The sequence below is a fragment of the Epinephelus moara genome, chromosome 4 (genome assembly GCF_006386435.1).
Source record: "Epinephelus moara isolate mb chromosome 4, YSFRI_EMoa_1.0, whole genome shotgun sequence".
Lineage (NCBI taxonomy): Eukaryota > Metazoa > Chordata > Actinopteri > Perciformes > Serranidae > Epinephelus > Epinephelus moara.
In genome coordinates this window covers 4,835,958-4,842,395 of record NC_065509.1, presented here as the reverse complement: position 1 = coordinate 4,842,395, position 6,438 = coordinate 4,835,958, and positions in this window count along the sequence as shown.

The following is a 6,438-nucleotide window of genomic DNA, read 5'->3' as shown; positions in this document are numbered from 1 at the left end:
TCTTCTATTAATGCTGAGTAATAGTTTGCTCTGGCATTGCGGAGGCCCCTCTTATAAGTTTTGAGACTGTCTGTCCAGATTAAACAAGATTCTTCCAGTTTGGTTAATCGCCAATTCCTTTCAAACACATACTTTGTGTACTTACTTGAAGTACTTACGTGAAGTACTTTGCATAGTTATGGTCGCAGTTTGGTGAGGTTAAGGGAAAGAAAACACTTGGTTAAGTTGAGAGTAAAAAATACTTGGTGAAGTTTAGGAAAAGATTGTGGTTTTGGTTACGATAACTATGTACAGGACATGAGTAACGTAAAGTCATGAATTTCGCTCAGTGAGGTAAAGTACTTTGTATAGTTACGGCCACAGTTTGGTTACATTAAGGGAAAGAAAAACACTTGGTTAGGTTCAGGAAAAGATCGGGACATAAAAAGCAGTCTCCTGGTACAAAGTTTCTTGCTCTTTATACTTTAGTTGTGTCACCACGATCCTCATTGTTTTTGCATTGGCATTTTTTCACGTTGCCAGCACTTAATTTGGCACATTTCATGCCCACCACTTTGTAATGCATTGTTAAGACTTTTTGTCCATGTCACGGATTTCTATGAGACCTGGCTAGGGTTTAGCTAATGGCATCAGCATGATTCTGTGCTGTGTTTGACCTCCATTAGAGGCAGACTTACTGAGGAAATTCAGGTCTAAGTCATATAATCTGAGAGAGATCTTCTCAATCAAACACCATCAGTGAGTCTCATGTGGTTCACGCTCAGCCAAACACCAGAGAAAGCCATTTCTTCCCTAAAACATGACTGAGTTGAGCTTGTAGAAACAACTGTAAGTGTATATTTGTTCGGGTTGGCTCTCAAATCTGCCAGTTGGTTTGAATCGCTAAGAGAAATAGACAGGGGAAAAGCACAAGTGCAGGCGGTACAAGTTTTTGGAAGTGTAGCAGGGTTGAGAAAGCCCCAGAGTGGGGCTGTGGCGCGGTGTAAAAATGAAAAGTAAACAAGATTTTCTGACAGCTAAAGAGTCTCCTGGCATCTACCAAGCTCATGTTCTCCAGACAGACCCACTCCCAGCTACTGAGAGAAGTGTAGAGGCGGCCGCAGGGCACAGTGACAGGGGCCTGCAGTGTATGTGTGTGTGCAGATTTCGTGTGAAATCACGTGGCTGAAATGTGGGCCAGAGCCAGCGCTACGCAGAGGGCCAGTACCTGTGTGTTGATGAGGAGGGACACATTAAGAGCAGCCACCGATTCACATTAAGAGCCACAAACACTTAGCAGCATGTTCCTTCTTGAATCATTCATAAGCAACTCACATACATTGAAAAAAAAAATTAAGCCAGAAAAGTGGGAGTGTGGAAGGAGAAGGGGAATGATTTGCATAAGGAAGAGTTGAAATGTCAGACGACTGAGGAGAATTTTTCTGATGAGCTTCTTCTTCTACATACGGGACTGAGTTCTGGCATGCATGTTAATAGTCGGGCTAATTGACTATTAATTTGAATCAAAGCCTTGTGCAGGATAAAAATAACTTTGAGAAAACACCCTAATGATCTGATTTGGTGCATTGTGCACTCTCTTTCTCCTCAGTTCTCTCTGCCGCTCTTCTTCTTCTTCTTCCCCATTCATCCCAGCGGGTTTGTTAATGAAAACTTAAGGCTCAAACAAATCCAATACTCCCAAGAGGGATTCTCTGGTGGGGTAGGCTGGAGAAAGAGAGAGATGCACCAGAAGCATCTCTTTGCCTAGCTGTGTTTAAGCTAATGAAAGAGCTTCCTAATTACTTTGCCAGCGTTGATTTCCATGAGAAAGCCCCAGTCATCAGTCACGACACCTTATTCATTAGTCTTGCCTAAAGGACGGCCCCTCCACTGCTGCGCGCCCCCCACCCCTCGTCTACTGCTTTCATTTCTAATCTACTCTTCCTCACCCCTTGCTTTTCCTCCTATCATAACAAGCTGCAGTGTTTTCAGAGTGGGAAAAGGGGAGAGGTGCAATAAAGGGAGTAGTTGCACTTAACTTGGACCACCACATTTATTATGCACAGCTTCACTGAGGGCTATAGGGATGAAGTCTATGTGAAATATCCCTGAGTGCTCCTGTCAAAGACAGGGTGCAGTGGGACACTGTTACAGGTCTTAAGCCCTTTTACACAATGATTCAACAATACTGCAATAAAGAAGATCCACCGTTACTCCGGCTTTGCATTTTTTACAATAAACTCAACAACGCCGGTATAATGCTGCCCCAGTGTGTGGTAGCATTCTGGAGTTCTGAAAGCAAAAGAGGCATGATGTCTAACACAACAGCGTCTAGCGTATGGCTCCACACTGCCGGCTATCCCTTTTACACAGATGTCGATTCGGCTCTGTGACTGCCTCCACTGGCGGCTTAATGGTGGAAGAACTCTGTCCCCCATTCGTACCTTTTAAATCCCAAACACACCAAACCAAGGTGGCTGTGGCTTCAAGGTAGGGCGGATCATCCACTAAGTCACCAATTTGATCCCCAGCTCCTCCAGTCCACATTTAGAAGTATCCTTGGGCAAGATCCTGGACCCCAAATTGCTCCTGATGGCTGTTGAATTGGTGTTAAAGACTAAGTAGCAGGTGGCCCCATGTACAGTAGCCTCCGCCACCAGTGTGTGAATGTGTGTGAATGGGTGAATACGACATAGTGTAAAAAGCGCTTGGAGTGGTCCAAAGACTAGAAAGGCGACATACAAGTGCAGTTCATTTACCATTACCGACATAAAAAAAACTAGTGTTGACAAAAGCCGACTGTTGCATCGCCTCATGTTGCCTGTGTCTCGGCCAAAAATTGCACATGAACACACCACAAAGACTACAGCCGACAGACAACCAGCATGTACGTTAAGCGCTTGCATGAGAGGAAATAACTCTCCACACCAGCAGAATGCAGCCGTCTATCATCCACATTCAAATAGGGAAACCAGAAGACCGTCATGATGCTAGTTAGCACATTAACAACACAATCCAAAGCTGAAAGAACATAGCATATTTAACATCTGCTGGTGAACAATAACACAAACAAAATTTCTGCTAAAGAGCTCAGTGGCTAAAAAACATTGTTTTACCTAATATGACAAGTTTGACCTCACTCCGTTTTGACTTTAGCCATTTGTTTACTTTCCTCATTTCTGTTTCAATTCTTGTGCACTGAGCTGAACTACCAATCAGAGGAATTTCATTCATCTATGGGCTCCGCCATCTCCAATTCAACATGCTGAATCAGTCAAAACAAAAGCCAACAAGGGCCATTGAGAGCCATGGCAAAGACTAGGGTGACATATTAGTGATGGACCAACACTGACCAATGGTATAACTATACAGAACGCCGAGGTGGATTGACAGTGTAACAGACCAGCCTTGAATAGACAGTGTAAAATGGGCTATTGATGCCAAACTAAAAGTCATTTTGTTAGTTGCAGCAGCGGAGGCTTGGATTCCAGCCCTGCCATTTTGCTGCATGTCATCCCCTCTTTCTCTCCTCCCTTCAGGCTACAGCTTTCCTATCTTTGTCTTTCCTAGAGCGCTACAAAAAATCATTCATACCCACAGCAATACAACTGTACAACTCCTCCCTCTGATCAAACTCATATGCACTTTGAACCATTCTTCCTTCTTTACAAAGATATTTATTGTACTGTTTTTATACACCTTTTTATACCTTTTATTCACACCTTGTGATCTTATTTACTTTTAGGATTTTTCTTGTGTCAGTAGGTGTGCTGTGTTCTTGTGATTTGCGTATTTTTGTCATTCTTGCAAATTGCAAATGCCAAAAGAAATCGCAAACTTTCCATGACTTTTCAAGTACCCATAATACAGATTTTTCTTTTCTTGTCCTACTTGCATGGTGTTTTTCAAACATAGATTGAAGCTCTATTAAGCATAAACATAATTTCAGCAAAATGATGTATAGGAAGAAAGAGACAAATGTTGTCACACATTGATGCATATCAAAGCTACATTAAGTTGAGAGCTATAGAAAATTAATTTGCTTTAATGTTACATCATGTGAATTGGTATTCACAGAATATTATTGGATCAATTTCATAATACACAACAACATTCTGTGTTTTTTTCCAAGACATTCAATAACTTTGGCTAATACTGAATTTTTCAATATTTATTCTCCAAATGGCACATCCACAGAGAGGGTCCCACAGTATAAATACCTTGGTATTTTGGCTGGATGACAGTCTTAATTTAAAGCACCATGTTGACATCCTGACCTCCAAATTGAGAACAGTACTTGGCTTTCTGTACAGAGACAAGAACTGTTTTCCTTTTGTTCACAGAAAAAGAAGTGTAGAATCTATATTTTTGTCTGTTTTGGATTATGGGGATGTTATATACAGAAGGCTGCTGCCTCCACACTGAAATCACTGGATGATGTCTACCACTCAGCCCTAAGGTTCATAACAGGTGATTCTTACAGCACCCATTGCTGACAGCTATACCTAGGGGTCAGCTGGCCACATTTGGCGAGACTAGTCTTGGTATTTATTCATTCATAAAGCTTTGATACAGATGCTTTCACCTTATATTTCATCCGTTTTGATTCTGATCTCACATAATCTTCATATTTGCTCACAGAGCAGGTTGTTGCTTCATATCCCCTTAATCAGAACTGAACAAGGAAGAATGTCATTGACTTACAGCGTGCCTTATACATGGAATAATCTGCAAAAGTCCTTAAAATTGGTACCTCTGCCACCCTTGTGGCTGTTAAAATGCCTTATTTCTGATCGGAATCTAATAAAGTGTAAATGCTTTTAACTATACACCTTCACCATAACATGTTTATCATCCTGTATTTCTACTTTTAGCAATATTGCCATTACTGTTTGCTGTTTTGTATGATTTCATTTCTGGTTTAATTGGTATGCATGATGGTTCCTTGTTTGCTTATTGATTGCTTTTAATGTCTTTGATCATGCTTGGCATCATTGAAAATGAGGGTCTCCCTCAATTGATTTCCCAAGTACTTAGTATAAAGGTTTTTGATTTTATTTGACTAATTCCATGACTTTTCCAGGCCTAGATATATATAATTTCATGACTTTTCCAGTTTTTAACTTATCTTATTAATGGACATCATATTCTGTGTGGAGACACTGTGTTGAACAGGCAGAAGTGCAAGTCCAGACTGACAACATCTCTGCACTCTGCACCTGTTCATCTGCTGGTACGTGGAGCTCTGGACAAGGTCATTTTTTCCAATTGGACTCAATGAATAGCTGCAATGAGATGCAGATGGATGGCAGCCCAAATCAGCCAATCTGCTGATGCTTGACAGCAGGCACTGCTCTGCACAGGGACATGCTGTTACATATCTACAGATGTCCCCCAACCCCTACCCCCACCCCCACCCCGCACGTCTCTCTCTGGTGCTTTCTGTCGTGGTCTCTCTCCCGCTGAGGGATAAGTGTCAGTGTGTCGGGATGTACAGATGCTGATCCGTCATTGTTAGAGGCCAGGCGAGAGCTGATGGTAATAAGCCCTCTACTCCCAGCCCCCACTCCCAGGCACATGACTTTTTGTGGTGGGGCTCAGGCCCCTTTTGTCAGGCCACAGGTGACCCATGACCCCTTAGCCCTTCCTCCACCAGCGACAGACGCATAGTTCAACCCAAACTCACATTTTCCCATAGGTCGTGTGCAGCGTCACACACCCACAGGCACACTTTCAGACAAAGACACTTGTACGCCAACATTGATTCACCCCTCTCCCTCTTTCTATGCCTTTCTTTTTCTAAGCTCTTTGTAGGAGGTGAGGCCTCCTGCAGGTCATTAGCACGCAGTGTGCTGAGATTAAGAGAGCCTCCTCCCTTAATTAAGAGTAAAAGAAAAAGGAGCGACACAGGGGATAGATAGACATCACACAGGGAAGAAAAGAGCAAATGTATTGCTGGAACCATTAAATCTTACAGAGCAGAATACCTCACCTAACTTTTCACAAAATTAGCCTGTATTCCTCACTGTCTGATTGAGGCTGCCTGTAAGACACACACAATTCAGTCTTATTGTATTTCCTCCCCTTAGCATTAACATTTTAACAGCTTCCTTGGGGAGATCACACATAAATAGTTTCCTCTGGAAGATCACACATTACCTTTGTCGATAACCTGCATTATCAAGGGGAGTTTGAGGAGACGGCAGTTTAAAGTTTTTAAGTGAACGATGAGTTGGAATTTTTACTCTCTTTTCCAGAAGCAAAGTAACTCTACCTCACAGTTTGAGAATACACAGGGAGCTCAAGTAGTTTGTATTCCACTGAGGCCCACCTCATCGCCTGGATTTTAAGACATTATACAGAACGCCTCGCAAAGTACTGAGGGGGGTTGGTGCTGGTGGAAAACGAGCAAGAATCAAAAATGTAAAAAGATGAAAGTGGGCGACTTATCAGGATGAA